The sequence below is a fragment of the Mirounga angustirostris genome, unplaced genomic scaffold (genome assembly GCF_029215605.1).
Source record: "Mirounga angustirostris isolate CCGP_5_RB_7025 unplaced genomic scaffold, mMirAng1.0.hap1 SCAF_8, whole genome shotgun sequence".
In the NCBI taxonomy this organism is placed as follows: domain Eukaryota; kingdom Metazoa; phylum Chordata; class Mammalia; order Carnivora; family Phocidae; genus Mirounga; species Mirounga angustirostris.
The window spans coordinates 6,673,142-6,686,714 of NW_026991716.1; positions in this window are offsets into that span (position 1 = coordinate 6,673,142).

The following is a 13,573-nucleotide window of genomic DNA, read 5'->3' on the forward strand; positions in this document are numbered from 1 at the left end:
TCCCCATAATCTAAAAGGCCTCACCATCATTATGATATTCACAATACTGACCCCAGGACACTCGAAGCTTCTGATTCTTCTCTCAGCCCAATTTGAGTTAATTTGTACAGCTCCACAAACCATACCACATGCCCAGAAGTCCTGATTTCATGAAACTATATTCTTCTCTATGCAGTTTCACAAAAATCCAAAACTAAAAAATCCCATTTAATGACCGTATCTTGTAAGTTTCTTATACAAAGAGACAAAAAATAGAATCCCCAAACTATGTTTTATTTTTGTACAATAAAAACTAAAAGCTATACATTCCTGTGTTAATAATTTTTCATTTTATTTCAAAAGAATTCCAAGCATGCAGAAAAACCGGATGAACTATTCAAAGAACTCCCATATTCCCATCACCCAGAGACCCCATTCAAGTTGGACCAACTGCCCCAATAATGTTCTTTCTATCCAAAAAAAAAAAAGCACTTGGGAACACACTTTGTACTTGAAAACTAAAGAGAGAGGATGATCTTCATCTGAAGCAGTACCCAGCTCTTCCTTGACCTTCGTTACCAAAGATTGCTGGTTAATTATTTTGTAGAAAGCTCCAAATTGGGATTACTAAGGTTCTCTCATGAGAAGATTCAAGGATTACAGTTTGGGGAAATCATGCTGTGTTCTCAGTGCATTCCATCAAATCACACACAATGTCAGTTTGTCCCATCAACGGTGATGATAACTTTGATCACTTGAGAAAGGTCAACTCTTCTAAGTTTCTCCAGTAGAATTACTGTGTTACCCTTTATAATTAATAAGGCTTTGTGGACAGACATTTTGAGATGATATAAACATGCTGATCCTCATCCAACTCTAGCTCACTAGATTTAGCACCCATTGATGTTTCTTACCTGAATTCATCTCCTGAAGACTGCCGAAAACACCATCTTTCCAGTCCCCACATTCTACTGATCAGACAGCTTCCTAGTTTAAGGAAAGACTTTCTCCCTTCCCCTCACTTATTCATGCATTTATTTATAGGAGTATGGCCCCACGGACTCCTGATTGGCTTTGTGGGATATCATCTCTAGTATTATTTTGATGCCCATTTTGTCCTAGGTTTGCATAAGGAATCCCTTTGCTGGCTGCTGTGTTAAACACTTCGGGCATCTTTCCATCATTCTTTGAGAACTCCCCTATTTTCTGGCACAAGCTATTCAAAGCTCACTTTGCACATTCCCTGCCTCAGCCCAAGAACCAGACATTTTTTCAAAGACCCTTGGTTCCTTTTAGCAAAGACTGGTGTCTCAAAACCAAAATCTGTACAACAAATGAGCTCATATCCACTGCATCCTGGCCTGTTCAATGAGCAAAGTTAGGAAACCGTGTGTGTACATATATGTACACATTCCCATATATGCAAATACCTTAACATTTATATTTGTTTCTACACTGAAATTCCTATATGTAATTTCTACATATTAAAATCCATGAGTTCACACCAATACTCAAATTTCACGTTCATTCTGGCTTTACATCTGTAACTGTCTTCTGACAGTAAGAGGTCTGGCTTCCATTACCTCCAAAAGATTTGCTTACTGGCCTCCCTGGGACTCCTTGCTTGGACCTGCCTAATGGCTTTTGGACTGAATTAAGGAAGGAAGGAATAAAGGAAGCCAGCAAGCAAAAAAAGGTTGGCAATACTAAATTTCTGAGACTTGATCATCTCTTTACGAAAAAGGTAATCCAGGCCCCAAGACCAAATATATCAACACACCATCCCATTCCCCAGCCACAGAAGGTAACAGAGTTTAGAGTTGTTTTCCAGTGGACCCTTATCTGTCGTCCATTGTGCATAAGACATGCATTTGTGCGTATGTTTACAACAAAAAGAACTGATGTGTTTAAATATTATAGAGCAATAAAAATTTCAAGAACCAGGTATCACTAACTTTTCTAAAACACAGAAAAGAAATTCTAGCATAACCTGATTGAACATCCCACCCCACTTACAGTAAATGGTGGGGGAAAGAGGACCCAGAAAGCTCACAGGCTTTGCCGAGAGTCACAGAGCTAATTAGAAACGAAGCACAATCCAACCCTTAGGTTCCTGACTTGCCATGTCACTAAGCCATGGTACCTTTGAAAATGTTTTCCCAGTAACTAACATACAATTATAAAATATCTCCACCTAGAAGCATGCAGTGCTGTAAACCCTCATGAGAAAAATTTATACCCACAGATGTAGCAAGCCTCTTTTAAATAACTAGAAGAGAACAATCTCTTCCATGGGAACATTAATAAAAACACTTACTCAAATGTTGAACTATAAACATAGTTCACATAACCAAAAGAGTTCCTTATTTTTAGTATTCTGCACTTGTTCCAAGTTGTCATAATTAGCATCGATCACCACAGTGCCCCAGATAGGAAGAAATGCAGAACAGGGATAATAAGACCACCTACCTCATATGCATTCTGGAAGGATTAAGATAGTGCTTGTGAAAAATATTATGTAAATGGGGCTATGCTATACAGTTGTACGTGGCTCTCCCCACCCCCCGATATAAATATAGCGTTTCTGTCAAAAAGCTGATTAATCCAACTTTTTGCAACACGGTGTTAGCCGTAGCACCAAACTCTTACTAGACGTCACACCAACCAGGTCATTCCAACTTTGGTGTCCTGGTTTCTCTCTTTCTCATCTATAAAATGGAGAGGAGGATGCTTTGTTGAGAGCTGGTGTGCAAGTTACATGAGGAAACAGAGTAACAAGGCTCAGTTAAAGGGCCAGCTCCTCCCGTCACCACCTTGTCACAGCACCAACGTCGTGATCTCCGGCATCGGAATTATTACTTTCAAACTCTGACGTTGTTTGCGATGCATATTACCGGCAGGAAATGAAAGCTAATGGAAATGTGCTGTGATAGTAAATAAAACCGAGCTCTTTTTATATATACAAGTGAACATTTAGGCAACACCTAAATCATTTCACGGTTTTTCCAGATTTGCCCTCACACAATCCTGAAGGATAATGCCAGTTTCTAGCTTTCCTTCTGTCAGAACGCTGGACGTGGTCAAGTTTACCCAAGTATCCTGGGTCTGAATGTGTCATTCACCTTATGTGATGTGACATTCTGATGTTTAATTAAGGATGAAATTTCAGACTAAGATACAAAACTCAAAGAAATGAGTTGGTTTTAAGGCAATGTGGGAAAGAAGATAAAACCCTTAAAAGACTTAAAACAGATTAGGAACAAAAACAATCTTCAAGCAGGCGAAAAACGGTGGCTCTCTGTTCTTAATACACGACTCCTGGCAAACTCAGCTATGCTTTATTACTTAAAGCTTAGCTTTTATTTTTTTTAACTGTTTTTATCTTTTCTAGGAAAAAAAAAATGTCTAGTGTTCAATGAAATACCAGGTGCACTGTGCCTTTCACTCTTACTTTAAACACACACACACAGTGGCTTATGGGCTTCAGCCTAGCCTGTCAAGCAGGAATTAAAATCTCTTTAAAAAGCAGCTTTGCATGGTTCATGTGTCAGGCCAACATGAGCTGGATCAGCTTACAGAAGGGGCCAGAGATAAAGCATGCAAAGGAGTTAGAGCATACAGCCCCCCAAAAAATCTATGACTTCTTCACTCATCTACCCTACCTTCACTCCCTCCATCCCTCCCTCTCCTTTATAAGAATTGGTGCAAAACAAAGTAAAGAGTGATTTCTTTCCCTTTCTTAACAACACAGCACTGGATTCTGGAATGTATCCATCAAGAACAAATAGGAGTATCTACCTCCTCTTTCTCAAGATCTCCTTAGTTTTCTTTAAAAATCTTGAGACAAAACCACATTGGTTTAAAGCCCACTCTCAGGCCTTTGATTTTATTAAGTCCAAATGCACAAAGCCTGCAGAGCGAGGACTGTTTGGTTTATTTTACAAGAATGCATCAAATATTAACTGGAAATTGGTTGTAAATGGGGCTACTTAAGCCTCCATGGAAAGGAATTGCAGGGGCTTGGGATTAAAATTGCAGGAAGCCAAAAAGAAAATTGAGGACAGAAATGATGACTGATGGGCTTGGTGCTATTATCTCCCAGAAAGCGAAGGACATGGAAAGCTTTGGGAAAAAAAAAATTACATAGGTGACCTTGAGCACAAGTCCAGACTGAGAAGTCAGCTGGGTGTAGCTTCCTGCAGGGATGGAAGTTGGGCAGGCAGAATTCATCATTTCCAAATGGGTGATGAAGATGTTTCAGATAAGCAGTTTTGATTTCCTTTTAGCATGCGGGGCTGGCATCTCCGGAAGAGTAAATATCGGGCAGCCCTTGTAAGATGCTCCATCTTCGGGAGCTGTAGTTTGAAACTCTTAAATGGTTCTAGAGGATTTCATGACTTTGGGACACAGGAGATTGGAGATTAAAAATGGCCTCTATTAACAAAATTACCGTATGCATTTTTTGTCTTCATCCTCTGTCACTGCACACAGAATGGGGGCCCCGAAGCCATTAAGAAGACTCAATCTAAACTTCCTCAACCTACTTCAAAATGGGAACTAGAAGCACAGCCTGGATCCCAGGGCATTTAACCGCTACAAATTCTCAGTCTGCACTGGATTTTTCTAAAGGTGGATTTGCTGACACAGTCCTTCAGATCAGTGGCTTTTAGGTTGGTTAATATCAAGACCCCTTTACTGATCTTAAAAATTACTGAGGACTCCAAAGAGCTTTTTCTTCCATAGGTTACATTTATCAGCATTTACTGTGTTACAAATTAAAATTCCTATGTGCGTAATATTTATTAATTCATTAAAACAACCTAAAAACCCATTCCTATGAACAACCTAAGTGGTAAGTTTTCATAAACAATTAGATTTTCCCAAACATGTAGTGAAAATAGTGAAAATTGTTGCAAATTTGCTCATGTCTGGTTTCATGGAACACAGCTGGAGTGTCCTATCTGTTGCACTCAATCTGTTGTGATATCTTATTTTGCTTGAAATACATAAAGAAAACCCATGCTCACACAGATCTGTATTTGGAAAATGGAATAATGCAATGGCCTTCTCAGATGAATTTGGATATTCTTTCCCTGATACCACACCAAAACTCAACAACAGGTAGTTTCCATAGGAATCTGGGCCACCATCTGTGAACTTTCCACAGTCTCATTCAATAAAATCTACTGAGCTCTTTAGCACTTGATTTTTACACCTACGCAAAACTCTGCAACACCCATTATTGGTCACACAGAAAATACTGAGTCACTGAGTTACGCAGAGGTTCTAAATTTAATGAAAAACTTCACCGTTCACCATGGAGAAAGAGGATGAAAAAGGCAAATAATGTGTATAACTACAAAAATAGATTTGACCTTGAAGATCCACCAAAAAGATAGCAGGGACCCCAGGTATCCGTGAACCAAAATTTGAGAATTGCCGCTTTAGGCTTATCAGTGTCTCCTGACAACAAGGGCCAGATAATGTATGTTTTGTTTTGTTTTGTTTTAAACTGTCCCTGTTAACATTCAACCAGAAATTAGTAAAAGAACTCAAAATGCAAGAGTACTATGTGGTTTCCAAGCTTGTCTGCTAGAAACTGGAAAGGGTACGACCCATGAGATTTAACGTTCTTCACCGCTAAAGCATAAGCAGAACTAACCACGTGTTGGGTTGAAATCCAGCTATGAAAATGTTTTACGACTAACAAGCCTGAATCACTTATTATTGATTTTTGCCCCTCTTCTCGAAAGGCTGAGATTTAATAGTTCCTTCAAAATCATTAATAATTGTTAGTGGCCCAACTTCCACAAAGAGTTTTAGACTTGAGGTCATCAGACTCTGATAACCTGCACCCTCAAATACCAACTCCCAGGGCAGAAACCTCAGTGTCTTGTTCAACACTGTATCCCCAGCACTACTACCTAAAACCCCTCAGGGCCCCTCAGCTATTCAAAGCTCAATAAATTTTTGTGAAATGAATGAATGACTTAGTTTGTATGTGAATACTGTTGAGTATTTCAAGGCAAATAGGACCCTCTGCGTACCACACTGAAGAAATAAATAGGAACCACCGGAGCATTAATGAATTCTGCATTATAACGACATTATAATAGGTGAGGGGAAAAAAAATGGATGAACTGTTTCTATAGAAGTCTGCTTTAATATAAAAAAAAAACTTTAATTCGCAAGTATATTTTTAGTGAACACCTCATGAAATTCGGATTTCAAATTCAAAGTCTTTAATAATTTTTAATTCAATGGAATGCAGAGAGTAGCTAAGGAAAATTGAGTTTCTGCTATCCACAGGCTGTTGTTGCAATGCAATCTGATACTTTAAGGAGAAAAATAAGTTTTCTTCTCATCCTTTAAGGACCAACATTCCGGGCAAAAGCTGGGCAAGAAACAGTATTTTAGCTGAAATATCCATGTGTGCATTTGCATGTATGCAGATGGACTGGTCACTGAAGTTCTCATTGATCTGCACCACAGGTGTATAAATGGTTTCACCATTCTGTATCTCAGCACAGAAGACAGGAGCAAGGTACAGGGAGGAGATGCAGAGGACCAACTTTACCAACTCCCCAGTACTCCACAAGTTGTGATCATTTGGATGACAGAGGTTATGGGTTGCTTTATTTTCTTATACTCCTGCTTCGGAAGAGAAAGTGGGCCTTCTTGGTGAACAAAAATGACTGTTTGTGCAATAGAACTGATTATCTGTTCAAGATGGCTTAGGCCACCAGACTATAAAAAATTGCAGGTAGCTTTGGTTACAAGAGACACTATCAATCATCCTGAACTATTGACACATTTTTATGTACTGTAGTCTCAAATCACTCACTAAGGTTACCTATTCACCCATGAAATCTAAAATTTGGCGCCCACCTAAGGGAAAAGAAGGGATTTAAGTTGAAAAGTCTTCTCTCCCTAGTCTTAGAACAACATCACATTTTAAAGCTAGGCAGGAGGGAAGGGCTCCACTCCCTTAAGTTCACCACCCTGGGTTAGTCCCTTAAGCTCGCCACCCCTGTTCCAATGATAAGTCAGGGAGCTAGGAATCCCAGGGATTGGGAAGAGCGACTTAAATTCTTCACAGCTTTGATTTACAACTGGCCACGAACTAATAAAAATTACAGTGAATATTTATTTTTCTTCAACAGTGTGCTTGTCACTGGACAAATTGCAGATAAAAATTAATTCCGGTCTGGTCCCGGAGGCTTAAAAATTACTAAGCTCATGTTAACCTTCCCTGCATTATTACAGACACTCAAATAACTGAACAGCTGAGAGTGAGAATCTCCTCTTGAAGAGATGGCTAAAAACACTGCATTTATGGCTTCTGTGATTTCCCTACCCCAGGAAGAACCTGCTGGGAAGGCTCGCCTGTCGGCTAATGACCATAGGGGCATCATTTCTAAGCACTTAATGCTGGATTTGAGATGAGGCAGCAAGTTCTCTTATTGGCATTTTTTTCCTAATATAAAAATTCTCAATCTAGATCTGAATTAATGAATTTTGTTACTCCTTTACTCCTCAGTTCCTCTCTTAAATTCCAAGTTCCATGCAATCCCACTTTTGTCTGCTTTCCAAGTCTAGCAGTCATTCCCTAGGACTCTGTTACATTCAACCCTATGAAGCAAATTCCAGCGTTTCCTTTCTCTCCTTCTACCCATTATTTTTGGGCAGTGGAGGGTTTGTCACAACCTCATTCAAGCAGAACCTTATCAAGCCAAAGCTTTGACAAGTGGTAAACTCACTTGTCAAAAGAAAAGAAGTTATCAGAGAACAGAACGACACGTCGGTAATATTACAGTACACAGACATAATATGATATGTGGTATATTATGGTAAAAGACAAAAAGGAGGAACCCCACTTGACAATGAAGCTAATTATAGCAGATTTCTGTTGCTGTGAGCTTTGTTCACTTATACCTACTTCTGGCACTAACACCGTGACCTGCCATTCGTTTATTCACATATTCAGTATGTTACATATGGCAGACACAGTATCAGATAACAGCAGTAAAATCCTAAAATCACAGCCCCTACACCCAAAACTCTCACTGCAGTGCTAGGTTCTCTGTATGTTCCAAGAAAGTTTTTTTTTTCCTTAAGGCAAAAAATTAAGGGAAGTGTGGAGGAGGAACAGGGAAAGGAAGGATAAAGGAAAGAAGGGAAGGGGGGGGGAGAGAAAATCATACTACTATATTGGAGGTAGGGCTTGAAGAGCAAGCTGAAACGGAGGAAGAACCACATCCTAAGGGGACGAGGGAGGGCGGGGCGTGAAAGGTTCACCTGAGAGCAGGTATGGAAAGGAGTCTGGAAGGACAGGAGGCACTCACCGAGACCTTCTGTCCCCAGGCCTGAAATTTCCCTTAGGACATTCCTCACCTTCACAGTCACCAGGTCCTGAGCTCTCTAGCTTGGAGCTTGGAAGGCCGGCTCTGGCCCTACGGCTCTCCCCACTGACTGCATCCCAGGAGAGGCCTCTGTCAGGTAACCTGACCTACAGTAGTGGAGCTGGTGGTGGTGGTGGTGGTATTAGATTAACAGCAGGCGCTGTCACCCCAAAGGGCCCTGCACTCCACCCCTCCACCTCCCAGCCTGACTGCCATCCAAGCAGGCACTCCACAAGCTTCCAGAAACGGCACCTAGCTCAGCCAGTGGACTCCAGGCTAAAATGCCGAAGCCTTCGCTCAGACCAAGTTCTAGGACCTTTATCATCTGCATCCGTCTCATGGTCAACTTCCTGCTTCCACATGTTGCTCCACTGGAGGCAGCGGCTTCACTGACTGACCAAGAGACAAGGCTAGAAAAATGGGGTGCCAGAAGCCACCGTACAGGGTGAGAGATTCAGTGAGAAAGCATACTCTAACGTAGCACAGTGCCCAGCATTTTAAAAGCCCCAGCAGACAGAAGGTGGGGGAAAGAGGGACAGAGGAGCTTCTCTTTTAAGCCTCTCCCTCAAGACAGCTCTGCCTCTTCTCTTCTTCTCATCCTTAAAATGTTGCTGAACAGTTTCACTCTGCCATAACAACTCTCCCTCCTGGGAGCACAATTCAGTGTTTGGTTTCTCTATTCATTATTTACCCTGCCAAACCTTAATGCTCCTCATAATAGGATCCCTTTAAGGGGAAAACCACCATGTCTAAAGTTTATTGGAGCAAAATGGTCACTCCCTCCTCATTCTACAATCAGTTGGTTGCTGTGTCCTTTAAAATTCTAATTTTTTTTTTTTTTTTTTAAAGTAAGCTCCACATCCAGCCTGGAGCCCAACACAGGGCTTAAACTCACAACCCTGAGATTAAGACCTGAGCTGAAATCCAAAGTCAGACACTTAACTGACTGAGCCACCCAGGTGCCCCAAAATTCTAATCTTCTAAATTCCACTCTAATATTACCCCCCTCCATCCCCATCTTCCAAAATACTCATTGCACAAGAGGTAAATGAATATGGACCCAACTTAGTCATGAAGTGCAATGACGTTCTCCACGGAGACATCTCTGCAGTTGTCATATCTGACCTACTGTGGTTCTTGTGAAGATTAAATGAGACAATAATTAAAATGTATAAACTATCTTTAAATGCAAACATGTGACACGGATTTTTTTTTTTTTTTTAATCACAGCCACATCATTTCCAACAACTTGATCAAAAATTTCTGACAGGGCAGCCAGGTTAATGGCAAGCTTTGGCATTTGAAATTTTTTAGAACATAGTATCAAAGTTTCAAAACATCTAGGATGAGACCACATTAAACAAGCACTCCAACTTCTTCTTCAGTATAACGGATGAGATTAGAGCAGACCAACCTTCCCAACAGAGAAGTCAATAACCAGGGGAGGAAACTGTTCACACAGCCTCTATGTGAAGGCATTAGAGGCCCACAGATTCAGAGGGCCCGGGCTGCAGAGAGAAGGGAGCCTGGCATCTGCTGATCCTACTGCGGAGTCAAAATCCTAGGAGGCTAAACAGTCCCACAGAGCTGGATGGCCAAAAACTGGAATTCATAGCTAGGAAATGAGGCCCAGTAACAAGCCAGACGTTCAGTTGGGATTCAAAGTGCGAAACCAAAGGAATCAGCATAATAAACCAGACACTGAGCAACTCAAACGGAGACTCCAGGTCACCTTTGGAGCAGTTTAATCCCTGTCTCAAGGCACTGTGCTCTTCCCCTGCCTGCCTCCCAGAAGAAACATAAATGCCCTTCAGAGAAGATCACCCACCACTCGCTAAATATGATTTCTATACATTTAATACACAGTGCCCAGCATTCATCAGAAATAATCATGCTTACAAAAATAAGAACCAAAAATCAAAAGAAAAGAGAGAGAGAATTCAGATAGTGTACGTATCAGAAGACAATTTTAGAATAACGCATGAGTACGTGTAATGAATCAGACAGCGAACTAAAGAATTTCAGTGTAAAATGAATCAAGAGGACAATTTAAATATAACCACTGGTACGAAAATATTCAATATATGGTTTTAGCAGTAGATCCATATAGCCGAAGAGCTAGAAGGGAACTGGATGCTACATCAGGCAGAAAGAAGCGGATCAAAGCATGGAGAGAACAGGGGAAACAACATAAAAAACCCAGATTAATAAACCTGTAATTAGAATCCCAGACGACAATGGGGTAAAAGCACTATCTGAAGAGATAAATGGCTGAGAATTTTCCAAAACTGATAAGAGAAATCAAGCCACAGATTCAAGAGGTGATGTCTATCTTGAATTAGGTAAATACAGGGAAATTCACGCCTTATTATAGTAAAACTGCTGAAAAACAAAGTGAACATTAGTAAAGCTGTAGGGCGAGGGAGATTGGAGGAGGGGGAAGGATTTTCAAGTAGGCAAAAGGAAGACTGACAATGTCAGCACAATCACGGTTAAACCAGAAGACATGATGTCAGAAACTAATGAAGTACAAGAAAATACCTAAGAATTCTGTAGCTAGGGGAAATATTCTTCCAAAATAAAGTCATTCAAATGAAATCGGAGGGATCTTATCACCAGGATACATGAACTGAAGAAATTCTAAAGGGAGTTCTCAGGCAGAAGGAAAATAATCCCAGATGAAAGCGTGTTGTACAATTCCTCCCATGAAGTATTTTTAAGTAGGTCTGAAACTAAGAGACTGAAGAACTGAGGATTGATGAGTGCCTTTGGGTCCCTTGCTTGACCTTCCTGGTCGATATTCGCTTCAGTGACTTGAATGGCATCAACAAAAAATACAGAAAATAGGGAACTGTAAATATATTAAATATTTAAAATTCAAAAATATGCCCCCACATAGCACAAAAACTAACCAATTCATTTTCACTGAAAAACTCTTTTGATTTAGAGATATCTGTGTACCTGTACTTGCCTGAGGACCTTGCATCCCCTGCCCCATCATTTCCAAAGCAACAAAATCTCTAGCCTTCCTTCAAGACCTGTTTTAAGTTCCCCTAACATTTATTGATCACCTAGCATGTGCCTGTTTTCATGAATTTTGTATGAGGCACTGTGTTAGTTTGCGGGGCAGAGAGACAGATTGTACCCATTGTCTTCCCAGGGTAGATGTTACCTGGTTATCTTTCCTGACTGCATACAACTGAATGTATTCTATCCCTCTTCTGGAAGGAAAAACTTCTAGAATGCTCATGATAACCATTTGCTTTCTGTTGGATTTAACTCATCACTACACCACAATCTCCCCGAGACTCGTACATCAGCGGTCTCTCTACCTCATTTAGCACAGTGTTCTGCAAGGCAGAACCTTTACATAAATATCCACTGAATTAAATCTTGACAAGGAGCAATGGGCCCCAACTCACATAATGAAGTTTAGTAGAAACAAACAGAAAATCTTCCATTTAAGAAATGATGGGTATTAAGGAGGGCACGTACTGAACAAAGCACTGGGTGTTATACGCAAACAATGAATCATGGAACACTACGTCAAAAACTAATGATGTAAATGGTGAATAACATAACATAACCAAAAAAAAAAAAAGAAAGAAAGAAAGAAACATGAGCAGCATAAGCATTAGGTGGGGAAGCCCGGCCTTGTGATTTGAACAAAATACCTCAACATTTTAGCTAATAAAAATCGTAAATATTTCCAATATACCCTTTAGGCGGGGTCTCACTCTGAAAGGCTAAGGCACGCGTAGCATATATGAAGCATTTTCCCATCCAAAAACCCACAGAAATTGACTCTTGCTATTTGTCCCAGACATGGTCTTAGAAGACCTCACAACAAAACATTAGAAGAAAGAGCTTCCCAATGAGAACTGGCATTCAACACAAAATCTCTTAGCCATTCAAAAAAAAGAAAAGAAAAAAAAAGAGGAACCTGGCTGATTCAGTAGAAGAGCATGCAACTCTTGAGTTTGAGCCCCATGCTGGGTGAAGAGATTACTTAATAAAATCTTTTTTTTAAATATTTATTTGAGAGAGAGAGCACAAGCAGGGGAGAGGGACAGAGGGAGAAGCAGACTCCCCACTGAGCTTGAGAGCCCGATGCGGGACTTGATCCCAGGACCCCAAGATCATGACCTGAGCTGAAAGCAAACACTTAACCAACTGAGCCACCCAGGTGCCCTTAAAAATAAAATCTTAAAAAAAAAAAAAAAGAAGAAGAAGAAGAAAATCTCTTAGCCATTCCCAGTCTGAGGTACAGTTCAGTGTAGCAACTCATCTTGCCCTCTTTGGAAGCTCTGAAATAATGTTATTTGTGCCTGGGTTTCTGCCACTTCCAAAGTGATTTTGAATTTTGTTAAGTTAAACTTTGTACTCTCTTGTTTCTTTGATTATTTACTTAACATTCCAGGGATAAAACTGTTCAAAAGGCAAGTCTAGATTTTACCCTCTGCTGTTCTTAGCAGAAAAAGATTCACTGCAAAGGTCTGGGCACTGATGTTTCATTTCCCCGGTCACATTTGACTATGAATTTTGCAACCCACTTTGAAAACATCATACAAACACTCCATCTGACTTGGCACTCTTTGCTATTATGACCACAGGATTTATCACTTCTCTTGTCCTTTTTTTTTTTTTTTTAAAGATTTTATTTATTTATTCATGAGAGACAGAAACAGAGGGAGAAGCAGGCTCCCAAGGAGCGGGAAGCCCGGTGCGGGACTCGATCCCAGGACCCTGGGATCATGACCTGAGCCGAAGGCAGACGCTTAACCATCTGAGCCACCCAGGCGCCCCTCTTGTCCTTTTATTCTTCCCTGTATGCTGTTCTCAGTGCTTCTACCTTCAAGTAGATTTTTTTTTTTTTACACAGGTGCATATTTCCTTAATAAATAAAAAAGTTGATGTAGCAGAATAGAAGGGAGTGTATTGTTTAAAGTCAGCTTTAGGTTTATACCCTAGTTAGGGTTGTCCAAGTTGCCAAGATAAGTTTCCTTTTCCTTACATGAGGTTAACAGTATCGAGATCTCAGTACTGTTTTCAGAAGAGAATCTTTAAACCTCTGAACATAGGAGCTGAGATACGGAGAAAGACATACATGTGTGTATTCTTTCTGTCTGATGGCTTTCCATTACCATATGCAAGAATGAGCACCTCTCTACTTCAGTGCTATCTAAACGACT